Source organism: Rana temporaria, chromosome 1 (assembly GCF_905171775.1).
Source record: "Rana temporaria chromosome 1, aRanTem1.1, whole genome shotgun sequence".
In the NCBI taxonomy this organism is placed as follows: domain Eukaryota; kingdom Metazoa; phylum Chordata; class Amphibia; order Anura; family Ranidae; genus Rana; species Rana temporaria.
The window spans coordinates 394,960,170-394,975,972 of NC_053489.1; the positions used below are offsets into that span (position 1 = coordinate 394,960,170).

At 42.1% G+C, this 15,803-nt stretch overlaps 1 protein-coding gene across 1 annotated transcript in view; it reads right to left on the bottom strand.

The window, feature by feature from the left end:
* Positions 1-15,259, bottom strand: part of LOC120913040 — a 55,769-nt gene extending 40,510 nt beyond the window's left edge. The window contains exon 1 of the mRNA XM_040322718.1: positions 15,146-15,259. The gene's annotated coding sequence lies outside the window, so the exon portion shown is untranslated. The remainder of the gene's footprint in view (positions 1-15,145) is intronic.
* Between the last annotated feature and the right edge of the window lie 544 nt (positions 15,260-15,803).

The following is a 15,803-nucleotide window of genomic DNA, read 5'->3' on the forward strand; positions in this document are numbered from 1 at the left end:
GGGAATTTCCTAAAAGTTTTGCAACACACATGGATATTTTAAACTTGCATTTGTTCTTTTACTTGTTAATGGGGAAATAAATGTGTTCTATACGTATTTTACCTTTTCTTTCTTAACCACCTCAATACACCTCAATTTCAGCTTTCAGAGCTGTCACATTTTGAATGACAATTGCATGGTCATGCTACACTGTGACTATGCGAAATGTTTATTACTTTCTTCACACAAATAGAGTTTTCTTTTGGTGGTATTTAATCACTGCTGGGTTTTTCATTTTTTACAAAAAAAGACCGAACATTTTCTTTCTGTCAGTAAATTTTCTAAACAAGTAATTTTTCTCCTTCACTGATGTGCGCTGATGAGGCGGTAGTGACGGGCAAGTGGTTAAAACAGTTTTATTGCAAATATATACACCTTCTGCATGAGCAAGGGTACATACAGTGCCTTGAAAAAGTATTCATACCCCTTGAAATTTTCCACATTTTGTCATGTCACAACCAAAAATGTAAATGTATTTTATTGGGATATTATGTGATAGACCAACACAAAGTGGCAGATAATTGAGAAGTGGAAGGAAAAGTGAAAAGTGTGGCATGCATTTGTATTTAGCCCCCTTTACTCTGATAGCACTAACTAAAATCTAATGGAACCAACTGCCTTCAGAAGTCACCTAATTAGTAAATATAGTCCACCTGTGTGTAGTTTAATCTCAGTATAAATACAGCTGTTCTGTGAAACTCTGAGGCCCCGTACACACGGTCGGACAAAACCGATGAGAATGGTCCGACGGACCGTTTTCATCGGTTCACCGCTGAAGTGGCCTGATGTGTGTACACACCATCGTTCCAAAAACCGATCGGGTCAGAACGCGGTGACATCAAACACACGACGTGCTGAATAAAACGAATTTCAATGCTTCCAAGCATGCGTCGACTTGATTCTATTAATCGGGCACTCGACAAATCTGGTCTTTATGGAAGAGTGGCAAGAAAAAAGCTATTGTTTAAAGAAAACCATAAGAAGTCCAATTAGCAGTTTGCGAGAAGCCATGTGGGGGACACAGCAAACGTAGAAGAAGGTGCTCTGGTCAGATGAGACCAAAATTAAACTTTTTGACCTAAAAACAAAACGCTGTGTGTGGTGGAAAACTAACACTGCACATCACCCTGAACACACCATTCCCACCGTGAAACGTGGGGGTGGCAGAATCGTGTTGTGGGGATGATTTTCTTCAGCAAATACAGGGAAGCCTGTATTTGTCCCTGTACACACGATCGGAAATTCCGACAAGAAAAGTTTGATGTGAGCTTTGGCCTGTGTAGGCTCCATCTGACTTTTTATGTTGGAAATTCCGACAAGAAAAGTTTGATGTGAGCTTTGGCCTGTGTAGGCTCCATCTGACTTTTTCTGTCGGAAATTCCGATAGTCTGTATGCAATTCCGAAGCAACAATAAAACACGCATGCTCGGAATCAATTTGACGCATGCTCAGAGTCATTGAACTTTGAACTTCATTTTTCTCGGCTCGTTGTAGTGTTGTAGAAAAAAGGTTCGCTCCGAAGAGTGTGGCTCCTCTAGTGGGACTTTAATTGGGTGACTGTTTAACCTCATATAAATTAGTATACCAAAAGATTCTTTAAAGACATTTTATTGAAAAAATACATATCCAAATATACGTAGGCACTAATTCAAAATGTGCGCAAAATACAAATAATGGTTGAAAGTACGGTAAATAGTGCCAATTTATAAACCAACTCTGTCTAAAGGATAAGACAGAAGGAACCCAACGTTTCGAGGTTGTTTATATGAGTAGAACCTCTTCTTCAGGGGTGGGAGGTTGCACTATGACAACAATGGTATCGTATGCGCAAAAGTGTGCATATTTTTCAAGCATCAATAGCAAAAATGATTTTATTTAAAAGGCCATAGAGACTAAAATTGAATAATATATACAACTTTTATGATTTCCATTTATTATTGTGGTGTGATGGCACTGATGTATCCTTTTCACTAAGGTAGGCGATTATTTGTTGGCGTATAATATGTTTTGTCAACACTAGTACACTTACTTTTTGTTTGTTTGATTTATTTGTGTTAGAATAACACATAAAGTGCTGGCACTTTAAGCACTGGACGGGAAAAAAAGTCCTGCAAGCTGCATCTTTGGGGCGGTGCGGGAGCAGTGTATACACCGCTCTTCCACAGCCCCAGTCCATTGAAATGAATGGGCAGCGCTGCAATACAGGCGCTATTAACCCTTTCTTCGGCCACTAGCAGGGGTTAAAAGCTGAAAAGCGCCGCTAAACTAGTGGTGCTTTACCGCTAACACCCGCACCACCCCAGTATGAAAGGGGTCTTATTAAGTTTATATCTTTTTTTTTTTTTTTTTTAGCAAAAGATAGATATTTTTTATGATTGCTGTTAAGAGGAGATTTGGGGAAACATCTGAACAAAACCCCCTTATGTTTCACAAACTACATTTTTAGAAAAAGATTCAGGACACAGAGTCCTCAATCTTCTTGTCCTCTGCAGTCCTGCACTCACTAACACTGAACAGGAAGTGCACTATACAGTTTGCTTTCTGTTCATTCGCAGACTGAGAAGATATTAAACATGCTAATCATGTTTACTATATCTCCAGTTATGAATGTAGGCCCATATTCTCTCTAAAAATCCGCGGGCTGCGCTTAAGGCACTTACACTCCGCTGTCCCAACTTACAGGAGCAAGTGTTGTATTCCCCAAACACTTGCTCCGTAAGTTGGGACGGCGGAGTTTATATGCCCCGGCGTAGCCTGGCGGATCTCCAAGGGGGCGGCTTGTATTCAAATTAAGCGCGCCCCCGATTCTAATGAACTGCGCATGCGCCGGGCTTCAAAAAGCCCAGTGCGCATGCTCCAGTTCTCGGCGGAAAACGTCAATGACGCTGACGTGTGCGTCATTGATGTAAAGTCGTATTCAAGAACGACTTACGTAAACGACGTACCCGACGAAAAAACACGACGCGGACCCAACGCCATCCGTAACATGGCCTACGTGGGACTTGCGGAAACTTACCCCTCATATAGCAGGGGTAAGTTTCCGCTTACGCAAACGACGTTAGCGATGGTTACGCGACGCGAACTCGTTCGGGAATCGGCGTAGAAGGCTCATTTGCATAAGCAAATGAGTCCTTCACGTAAATGCCATCTAGCGGCGGCCGGCGTCATTACATTTAAGATCCGCCAGTGTAAGTGACTTACAGATGGCGGATCTTAAGTGTATCTATGCGAAAATGATTCTAAGAATCAGTCGCATAGATACACGGGCCAAAAAAGGGAGTTACGATGGAGTATCCTGAGATACTCCATCGTAACTTCACTGAGAATATGGGCCGTAGTGCTTAGTACAAAACACTGAGTGGTGTTCAATAAAATGAACAAAACACAACGCTAATGAAATTATAGTGCACACACCACTATACAAAGTAAGGGGGTATGTGTCCAGTAAGTGATGTAGATATGTGCAAACAAATAGTACAAATAAATATATATAAATAATGATTTAAAAAAATATAAATTGCATAAAAAAAATCGCATGATTAAAAAAATTGCATCAAAAAAATCACATCACACTAAGGTGCATAAGTGCATAAACATGCAGAATAAATAATAGTGGAAAACAGTCCAATCCTTAAAAATGACACACAAGTCCATATAAAAGTATTCTAAGGTGCTTCAGTGTGAAAAAAAATGAATGAAAAATTCCACAGTGCTTTAGTGCATGTAATCAGTAGCAGCAATCCAAGAGGGATGTATAATACAGTTCATACATCAACACATGGCCCAGTGAGTGATCCAAAAGTAATGCCAAGATGTAGTCACACAGCGGCCCCGTCTGGTGAGAAGTCATTTTCGGCCCCTCACCCCGCTTCTCAACTAGCTGGCTGCATGGGAGAAGAGGTAAGAAGTCAGCACCCCCCGCTTCTCACTTTAATGTAAGATGTAATTTCCGATAGCAGAACACCCCCTCCCCCCGCTTCTCAACTTTAACGTGACATGTCATTTTCGGCAGCCCCTAATGTGATATGTCATTTTGCTTAGGGCCCCAGGGAGGTCAGGATCGGCACTGCTTATGAACCACACCTGGGTTCTAATGGATAATCCTGGGTTCCTGGTTCCTTGGCAGGCAGTTCCAGATCATAGAATATATGAGAAAAAAACCTGGATGGTGCAAGTAATGTTTTAATAATATTTATTTAAATAAAAAGAGAGATACCTTGCCGGGGTACTCACATACTGCAGGTGCGACGATGCACCACTCTATAACAGGCTCGTAGCGAGATGTACAGGTCGGGATATGGTAAACAGGCCTCTCAGCCTCACACAGACTCTCCTGACGTCCTGTCCTCTCCCCTATGTGTGACGATACAGGGGGGTGTTGTATCTTCTTCAGGGGAAAATTTTGTGTTCACTCAGGTAAATGAAGGATCAGTAAATATGAGTTATATTTTCCAATCCCCCACTCACCTTCTACATTGGCTCAGATGCATGCCACTGGTCAGCTCTGAATGCTTCCCTCTGTGTCCCTTGCAAAACCCGGTGTCCCTGGACAGTAGACAGCAGGTTGTGCAGGCACAGTGCGAGCGATGGTAGTGGCTTTGTGGAGGGCTCAGATTTTTAAGAAATTGCTGCAATTGGTGTCTTGTCGGATGCTTTTCAAAGCTATTCATTGGTGAGAATGCACAAAGTACAAAGGGCATGTGTAGTTTGCTGATCTGTCAAAATACAAAGCTGTAATAGCTGCTCCTGTCAAAAAAACGGACTGTCTGCCACAGTGCTTATAAACAATGTTTAGAAGGGAGATAAAGTGCCAGAAAGTAACATTATTACTTTTATAGCTACTATTTCAAAGAGTTGTATTTCAATGTGCATATAATATCAATGAGAGTAGAGCTTTAGGGGGAAAAAATGTTTATTTAAAATTTGCTGGGTAGGTTAAAAAAGAAACTGAGATTTTACCTTGCAAATGATGGATAATTGAAGATAATTGATGTGAACACAGCTTCACATTATTTACTAGGACTGATTCACACCTATGCATTTTTAGGGCTTTTTGCATTTTGCAGATTTGCACTACATAACAAGTTCCATAGGAAACCATGTTAAATGGATTGTAGTGCAAATCTGCAAAATGCAAAAAGCACTAAAAAGGCATAGGGGTGAATCAGAAAAGTAGTGCCCCTGGAAGAAGTGATCTCTCACGAAACTAGTAGGGCGGAACGAGTGGCGCGCTGACGTCACCACCCCCTGACTGCTCGAATTTTTCCAAACGGACGGGTCTGTCTGCTTGTGTCCGGCCGGGACAGCAGACTTAAGGCGAATCTGTACTGCTATTTTGTAAGTGCAATGATTGTACTTCTTTTATACATTAAATCTTAAGGTAATTTTACACTATCTGAGGCATTTTTTGTCTTATTACATATCCTCATGCTGTCATGCTGATTCATGCCGTTATGGAGTGTGGAGAGGATTAATAACATAGCCCTTGGAGTATCGGAGCCCAGCAGCCTTGTTTTATCTACATGCTACCTGGGGTCCCCTGTAATTAAGGCACCACCGGGATCTGGTAAGAAGATCAGTTTGCTTTTTGGTGGAGGATCTCATTGGATTGGCTGTGCTTTTTTACTTTCTGGCACAATTGGATCACAATATTCAAGGATTTTCACATAAGTGGTGGATTACTCTCATTTGGCTAAGGATGAGAACTTAATTATTTCCTCACTTGTCATATGGACATTTACAATTTTTGGACTCTATTTTCATATTTATGTTTATCCCGATGTCCTAATTGGTGTATAGGGATTAATGTTTTTTTCACCTCATAATTTATTCACAATTATTATTCAATGATAATTTTTTGGATTGTATTTGGAATATGCACTTGTTTGTTCAAATTCATTTATTTGAGTATTTAGCGCGACTTTAAAACGTTTTCCATAGGGGTGAATCAGACCTTATGCCCCATACACACGTGCAGGATTTCCCGAGGAGAAAGCAGAGAACCTGCTCGGGCAGTCTTTCCCCCTACACACGGACAGTTTTTCCGACAGGAAAACTGCGATGGAGCTTTGGCCGGGAATCCCAGCTGTGTGTATGCACCATCGCAGTTTTTCTCATAGGAAAACTGCCAAAAAACGCCGGGCAAAAGTCTGCCAGTTTTTCCCTGATGGGAAAAAAGATAGCTGGCTCTCTTTTTTTGTTTGGCAATTTTTGGACAGTTTTCCCATCGGAAAAACAGCGAGAAGCATACACACACACACACGGGATTCCTGGCCAAAAGCTCTCCTCGCAGTTTTTCCGTCAGGGATTAGTGCATCATCTGCAATGGTTCAGTAGAGCAGAGACTCATGCCTTATTCTTTTTTTTTTTTTTTTATCCACTTTATTTTATCTTTTCTTCTTTAATACATATGCCTATTCTGCCTCCATTGCAAATCAATTAGAATACATTATACAACATTTTTACATTCGCATAATATTCCAATGTAAAATCTCTTTTTTTTTTACCCACCCCCCCCCCCCCCCCCCCACCTGTCCTCTGCACTCTACATACGGAATCTATCCGTCACCAGGAATACCAAATCTCCTCAAATTTGCCCTCTACTTTCCTTCTTTTGTATGCCAGATGTTCTCTACCCAACAGGGAGTTGACACCCAACAGGGAGTTGTTCCCTGTGGGAACCCCCGGGGCCATCCAGTAACGTGCAATGAGCTTTCTTGCCAGGTATAGCAATCTTGTTATCATATAGTACTTTCCTTTTGTATACTCTACAGGATCGATGGCCCCTAGCAAGTATACCAGAGTATCCAATGGGACTGGTACCTGTGCTACTCTAGTGATACACTGGGAGACTTCCTCCCAGTACCTATGAAGCTTTGGGCATCTCCAAATTAAGTGTATGAAGTCCTCTTGCTGGACTTTGCACTTTGGGCACATAGGGGTATCCCTTCTTCCTCATCTATGTAATTGTGGCGCTGTTCTATAGGCCCTGTGTAAGATAAAAAGTTGTGATAGTTTGTGAGACGCAGAGATGGACACCACAGGAACAGATTCAATCGCCCTTTCCCACTGGTCTCCGTCTATCTCCCCAATGTCCTCCACCCATTTCCTACAGCTTCTAAGGGAGGCATGGTTATGAATTGTTATAAGCAGTCCCTCATATATCTTTGTTATCAGTCCTCTCCGAGCCTCTGCTTGCAGAACCGCCATCATCAAGGGTGACGGTGATGTTACCACCAGCGATCGTGTTTGTTGTTGTACTTGTAGAGCATGCCGGAGCTGGAGATACTGATAAAAGCCCTGCGGGGGCTAATTGGTATTCCCTACACAGCCTTTCGTATGTTTTCAGTCCCTCACCTTCATATAACTGCGAAAAGAACCAGATTCCCCTCTTTTTCCAGGAAGCAAAGCCTGATAGATCCTGTAGCTCTACATATCTAGGATTGTTCCATATTGGAGTGAATGGTAACACCCCCTCTGTCCTCAGAGTCTTCCGTAGCTCCCCCCATACCTTCTTGAGGAGGATTACTGTGGGTGCTGAATGTGGCATACAGGGCAAGTCCATCTCAAGATGAGAGGCTGCCTGTAATGAAGGAACCGTACTGGTCACCAAATTTCTATTCGGATACTCTCTTTCTTCTTGTCCCCATCCCACCAGCTGTTGTATCTGAGAGGCCAAAAAATACATTTTGGGGTGGGGAACCGCAAGCCCCCCCTATCCTTTCCATATTGCAAAGTGGTTAAACTGATCCTAGCTACCTTTTTCTTCCATATCAACTCCCGCATCTGGGTATCAATTCTTTTGAACCATTTGTTCGGTATCCACATCAGTGAGTTATGGAAGATATATATGAGTTGTGGAGCCCATACCATTTTTATTAAGTTGGCCCTACCTACCACTGATAGGGGGAGTTTGCACCAGCTGTTACATTTCTCTCTTTGTTTTACCAGTAGTGGACCCAGGTTCAGCCAAAGATATTTAGCCGTGTCTGGGGAAACCACCACACCCAAATAGCAAAAACTACTTGATATAGTAATCTGCTCTGCTCCTACAGATAACTGTTCCCTCAACAGATCTATAGGCATTAAAATTGAATTGGACCAATTTATATTAAACCCAGAGAAGCCTCCAAATTCTCCTATTATCCCCATTGCTGTTCGCAACGATGCTGTCGTATCGCCTAGATATATAATTATAACATCCGCATATAGGGAAATCTTTTCTTCCCTATGGCCCCTGCGAAACCCGACCACCTCCGGAGTAGTTCTAAGCAGTATCGCCAGGGGCTCAACTGCCAAGGCGAACAGCAATGGGGATAACGGGCATCCCTGACTGGTGCCTCTATGTAGCTCAAATGAAGGGGAGAGGTTATTGTTGACTCTGAGTCTGGCTCTAGGTTTGGAGTAAAGCACTTTTACTCATGCTATGAACCTACTCCCCAATCCAAACCTAGTCAATATTTATAAGAGGTAGGGCCATTCCACACTGTCGAACGCTTTGGTAGCATCCAGTGACAGAATAGCCCTACCCCCAGGGTCATCCACCGTCACCTGCAAGTTCATAGAGAGTCTTCTTATATTGTCGGCCGTAGAACGGTTAGGTATAAAGCCAGACTGGTCTCGATGCACCAGCCTGCCTAAAACTGCGATAGCCACTTGGCCAATTTTTTTTCTAGAAGCTTGACATTCGTATTTAATAAAGAAATTGGACGGTATGAATCTCGAGACAGCTTATCTTTACCTGGTTTAGGCAGTTTAGGCAGTAGTATAATTATAGCCTCCTGCATACTATCAGGTAAATTTCCCGTATCCACTGCCTCGGATAGTGCTTCCAGCAAAGGTTGCAATATAACCTCTCCATATTGAGAGTATACCTCCACTGGTAGTCCATCTGGACCTGGGGATTTGTGTTGCGCGGCCCCTTCCAAAGCTTCCTTCAGTTCTACCAATGTGATAGGAAGGTTTAACATCTCCCTATCATCCTCCGACAGTTGTGGGATGGGACAACCTTGGAGAAACGAAACCATCTCCGAATTTAAAGTATTGGTTTTTGAAGAATATAGCTCCCTATAAAACTCATAAAAATCATTTAAGATATCGGAGCTAATAGTGTGCGTCTCACCGGACTCCACTCTTACAGCCAAAATATTCGAGGAGTCTCATTGCTCCCTAGCTACCAGTACTAGGATGTGTCCCGTGTTTTACCCTTCCTCAAAGTGACTCTGTTGGTGAAAATATCTCCTCTTCTCCGCTGCCGTCAACAATACCGAATTGTACAAAGATTGCGCCTCAACCCAGGAATCCTGATTACTTTGAGAAGGGTCCGCTACCAAAGCTTGTTCTCTACTTTTCATTTCCTCCCAGACTTTATCCTCCCATTCCCTAGAACGGGTCTTAATGCCCGAGATTTCCCTAATCAGGCACCCCCTCAGAAATGCTTTTAATGTATTCCATACCACCCCTGCGCTAGCAGTACTACTATTGAGTTGCCAATACTCCTGTAGCAGACCTACCGTCCCATCTGGAGATGGGAGTAAGGTCAACCAGAATGGGTTCACTTTCCATAATGAGCGGCCCGATGCTACAGTGGCATCCAGTCTAACCCAAAATGGAGAGTGATCCGACAATAATCTTGGCTCATAAGCCGAGTCCCTTACCCTTTGCATTAATGCTTCGTTTCCCAGGCCCAAATCTTTTCGAGAAAGTCCGCCATGCGAGGCAGAGTGGCACGAGTAACATCTCTCGTCGCCATGTCTCTCCCTCCAAACATCACGGAGTCCCAATTCAGAAAGCAATAAAGCAAACGTGGTTTTGCCAGCTATCTGTCCTGTCGCATTAGATGTCAAAGACATTCTATCTAGTCCCCGATCCAAAGTGTTATTAACCACTTAACGACAGCCCACTGTATATATACGTCCTATTTTTAAAGCTGAATATCTCGGTAACGGCAGCAGCTGCTGCCAGAACCGGGATATCCACCTTTACAGTGGGCTGCCGTGTAAACGATAACGGTGGTCTCCGCCGCAAGATCGCCGTTATCGGTGGCGGGAGAGGGGCCCCCCCCCTCCCGCCGCTTTTCCGCGCCCTCCGCCGCTTACCGGAGCCGTCGGTAGCGGCGGAGGAGATCGGATGTTGCCGCCTGGAGAGTGAGGACTGTAGTGAGGGCAAGATGGCCCCCACCCGTCCTCATAGCTCTGCTGGGCGGAAGTGACGTCAAAACGTCAGTCCGGCCCAGCCTCTTAAAGAGACAATTTTTTTGTTGTCATTTTTTTAAATGACAAATTTTCCTCTTTTTTTTTTTTTCTTGCATTGAAGCCTAAATATGAGATCTGAGGTCTTTTTGACCCCAGATCTCATATTTAAGAGGACCTGTCATGCTTTTTTCTATTACAAGGGATGTTTACATTCCTTGTAATAGGAATAAAAGTGATAATTTTTTATTTTTTTATTTCAGTGTAAAAAATAATAAAATTAATAAAAATAAATAAGAAAACAAAAACAAATTTTTTTTCAAGCGCCCCGTCCCGACGAGCTCGCGCGCAGAAGCGAACGCATACGCGAGTAGCGCCGCCATATGAAAACGGTATTCAAACCACACAAGTGAGGTATCGCCGCGATCGTTAGAGCGAGAGCAATAATTATAGCCCTAGAGCTACTCTGTAGCTCAAAAAATGCAACCTATAGAATTTTTTAAACGTCGCCTATCAAGATTTTTAAGGGTAAAAGTTTGACGCCATGCCACGAGCGGGCGCAATTTTAAAGCGTGACATGTTGGGTATCATTTTACTCGGCGTAACATTATCTTTCACAATATATAAAAAAATTGGGCCAAATTTATTGTTGTCTTATTTTTTAATTCAAAAAAGTTAATTTTTTCCAAAAAAAGTGCGCTTGTAAGACCGCTGCGAAAATACGGTGTGACAAAAGTATTGCGATGACCGCCATTTTATTCTCTAGGGTGTTAGAAAAAAAAATATATAATTTTTGGGGGTTTTAAGTAATTTTCTAGCAAAAAAAAATGTTTTAGTCTTGTAAATCCCGAATCTGAAAAACAGGCTCGGGGCTTAAGTGGTTAAAATCCCCCAGTGCTAGCACATGAGTATCTGGATATAAAGCCATAAATTGTGCCAACCTTCTCAGGGATACCGCAGAAAACAGGGGGGGGGGAATAGATTGCAGCAATGATACATGTTAACTTATTAAGTTTGCACAACAGGAAGACATATCTGCCTTCTTCATCCACTTGTTGTTGAATACATTCAAACGAGGTATTTGCAGACACCATTACACTAACCCCCCTAGAATGCCTTATTCTTACTTCAACATGATTCACCTCAAAGCAAGCTGTTCTGCTATGCTGTTCCTTTAGCAGGTTGTACTAGTGCCATCCTAGTATTAGTACTAACAGTCAATAATATATGTTGTTGTTGGTTGTGTGCCACCTCAAGCACTCCTGCCACCCTAGTTGCTAGATGGTTGGTTACAGACAAGTTCAGCCATGGCAGCATAATGTATTCTCAATTAAAACACACGTTTCCTGTAGACATGTGCACACTGAAATATTTTGTTTCGTAATTTCGTTTTCGTCCAAAAAATAAATTTATTTAGTTACTCCTGAAATTCGTTTTTATTTATTTCGTTTTTCGTTAAAAAAATACATTCGTCCGAAAATCCAAATTAAGGTCGAATCTGTCATTGAAGGCTTATGGTGTCTGTCGAATGTTCTAAAAAAAAAAAAAAAAGATTCGATAGAATCTTAAAAAAAAAAAAAAAGTCGACTCTTCATGTCTCTCTATGTCAAATCTTTTCTCTCTCTATGTCGAATCTGTCATTGAAGGCTTTTGGTGTCTGTCGAATAGGGTTTTTTCGGGAGCAGTGAATTTAATAATGCTAAAAGTGAAACAATAAAAGTGAAATATTACTTTAAATTTCGTACCTGGGGGGGTGTAAAGTTAGCATGTGAAATAGCGCATGTTTCCAGTACTTAGAACTGTCCCTGCACAAAGTGTCATTTCTGAAAGGAAAACAAGTCTTTTAAAACCGGCTTTGCGGCTATAATGAATTGTCGGCTCTGGCAATTCAGAGCAAAACCAATCATAAAAAAAACAAAAAATAGCGTGGGGGTGCCCCCAAATTCCATTACCAGGCCCTTCAGGTCTGGAATGGATATTAAGGGGAACCCCGCCGTCAATTTAAAAAAAAATGACGTGGGGTTCCCCCCAAATATCCATTCCAGACCCTTCAGGTCTGGTGTGGATTTTAAGGGGAACTCCACCCCAAATTTAAAAAAAAATGGCGTGGAGTTCCCCCAAAAATTCACACCAGACCCCTTATGCGAGCACATTAACCTGGCTGGCCGCAGAAAAGAGAGGGGGGGTGTCCCCATGTTGATGGGGACAAGGGCCTCATCCCCACAACCCTTGCCCGGTGGTTGTGGGGGTCAGAATCTGGAAAACCCCTTTAACAAAGGGGACCCCCAGATCCTGGCCCCCCCATGTGATTTATTAATAAAGGACTTTTTTCTAGGTGTGTGTGTTTTTTTTAACTATTTACACTTGCTTCGTGAAATGGTAGGGGTACAATGTACCCCATTACAAATTCACATAGGGGGGGGGCAGGATCTGGGGGTCCCCTTTATTAAAGGGGTCTTCCAGATTCTGATAAGCCCCCCGCCCGCAGACCCCCACAACCACTGGGCAAGGGTTGTGGGGATGAGGCCCTTGTCCCCATCAACATGGGGACATCCTCCCCATGTTGAGGGCATGTGGCCTGGTACGGTTCAGGAGAGGGGGGGGCCGAACTCTGTCCCCCCATCTTTTCTGCGGCCGGCCAGGTTAACGTGCTCGGATAAGGGGTCTGGTGTGAATTTTTGGGGGAACTCCACGCCTTTTTTCTTTTTTATTTGGGGTGGAGTTCCCCTTAAAATCCACACCAGACCTGAAGGGTCTGGAATGGATATTTGGGGGAAACCCCACGTAATTTTTTTTTAAATTGACGGGGGGGTTCCCCTTAATATCCATTCTAGACCTGAAGGGCCTGGTAATGGAATATAAGGGTACCCCCACGCTATTTTTTTTTATGAATGGATTCGCTCTGAACTTGTAAAGGAGTGATACTGCGCTGGTCTGAAGTATGTGGAATTAACTGATCTAAATTATACCACAAATAATATTGAAATAAATGACTAGTGATTGCTGCTGCAGCCCAAAAATGTTAGATGTACATCAAAGGCAATTTAGATAAAAATAAGCTGCGCTGCGCTATTGATATGATTTAAATGTGATCTATACCAAACATAGATAATCAATACATATATGAACAACCAAAAAAGTTCAGATAAACTTAAATAAAGTGACATGTGCACGCAAGTATCTCAGTGCAGTCCACGTGTATAAAGTCCCAAGGAAAATTCAAAAGTTTCCAATCTCCGTGCAAATTTCAAATGCCAAAATAGAAAGTGCTGAAAGAATCTCGGGAAATTGTGTCCAAGTAGCAGGATAGATAAAGCCACCACCTCCTATCTATGTCCTGCTTACCAGATGGAATGGATCCCTAATAAAAGAGATCAGATACGCATGTGGCTCCACAGCCCTGATGGTACTCAATCTATCCAGCAAGTAAGGGGTGTTCACTTCTCGGTTCACAATATAGCTCTCCTCTACGTTCACAATACAGCTCAATATTTACCACCAAATGAATGCCCAATGTGTCCGCACAAAGATCACTCCCCAGACTATTCACACAGGTCTGGTTCCAGGTTGGAGCGGAACCAGACCTGTGTGAATAGTCTGGGGAGTGATCTTTGTGCGGACACATTGGGCATTCATTTGGTGGTAAATATTGAGCTGTATTGTGAACTTTCAGAAATGACACTTGCAGGGACAGTTCTAAGTACTGGAAACATGCGCTATTTTACATGCTAACTTTACACATCCCCCAGGTACGAAATTTAAAGTAATATTTCACTTTTAGTGTTTCACTTTTAGCATTATTAAATTCACTGCTCCCGAAAAAACTGAAGTTTTTAAAACTTTTTTTGCATTGATACATGTCCCCTGGGACAGGACCCAGGTCGATAGAATCTTTAAAAAAAAAAAAAATGTTGAATCTTTTCTCTCTATGTCGAATCTTTTCTCTCTATGTCGAATCTTTTCTCTCTATGTCGAATCTTTTCTCTCTATGTAGAACACTATTGGACTAATAGTTAAGGTTAAGGTTAAGCACATTCGACCACAAAACGAAAACGAAATTAAAGCATTTTTTATGTCGGTTTTCGTTTTCTGAAATTCCTGAAATTCGGACGAAAATGCATTCGGACGAAAACGAAAAAAAACATGCCTAGTTTGCTGTAAATATGAGAAAAACGAGCTATAGAAGCTAGCAGAACTATGACTTATGTGCAATACTTGAGATTAGTGAGAAGTATACAACTTCTGTAACATTGAGATAACTATGCACAAATACAAAAGTAATTTGGTTAATTAATAAATTGTGTAGTTCACAAGTCAACTTGATATCATGTCAATAGCCAGTGACCATTTGACTCCAATGACAGTGATGTCCATGGGGTTGACCTAATAAAGACAGGCTGTTCACTTTGCAAGGGAGTTTTCTGTTCTGTTTCGCAACACAGATAATAAAGTGTATGTAAACCCGAAAATCGCAACCAAGAAGCTATGCATCAAGGCTGCATCAAAAATGTAACTACATTTTGCCTTTGCTAGGTGGTACCACTGCTAACCCATTTAGGTGTTTTTTTAGGTTTAAGACAGATGGGGATGAGGCGACATATCATGGTTCTGTTTTCAGAAGGAAGGCAAGGGCTGCTACATGTCAGAACAGAACGAGCCCTCGGTGCCTACATTTGTTTGTGTAAGTTTATATATTTGTATATTTTGTGTTCTTTCACAAATCAAAATAGTTGTGGCTTTAAAGAAGGAAATCTATTTTATTAGAAAGTTTTTCTCTATAAATAAAGTTAAAATTAAACATCGTAGACAACACGCATAATGTAAAAGCAAAAAAAGAAAACACACACCTCCTTAATCCAGTACACATAAAATAAATTAAATAAATAAATAGATGAGTATAAGGCACTAAAACTTACCTTTATGCTTTTCACAGCTGTGACTTTAATATGTAAGATATCCTTATTCTATATCGTAGTTCCTAATCATAAGTTCAGAGCAGAATGATCCTGTGTTACTTTTAGAACACTAATCTATACCGACAAAAAGGGAAGCAGAAACAGTGGTATTTCAACATACCAAATACTTCTTCTTTCTAATGTGTATTGAAACATGACAACGTTTTAGCTTTCACATTTACAGTTTCTTTAACTTTGCAATTCCTGGACTTGGAAACTCTGCCTATTCTCTGCACAAGAACCACTTGCCTAGATCAGTGTTTCTCAACCCTTCCTAGGAGCTAGTGAAGAGGTAGTGTTCTCTAAACTATGAAGTTCCTCCTCCATGTCCGTGGAGACTGTCAGCGATCTGAGTAGGCAGGGAGAGAGATCACTGGATGGTGAGAAAGGCGGCATTGTGTTGTCGTCTGGCCGCTGTTGCAGGGGGACCAGGCACTGTGGATTCCTCTGTTGTGACCGAGGCTGCAGAGCAGGCCGGTGTCATCTTGGGAGCTGCCGGCTGTTTCGGGCACAGAAAGCGATCCAAGTTGCAGACCGAGGCAGCGGGATGTTGTTCAGGCTTCCTGCACACCCAAGGGACCTGCTGGGCATCGGTAATGTGGGGTAAGTTAGCGGTAGT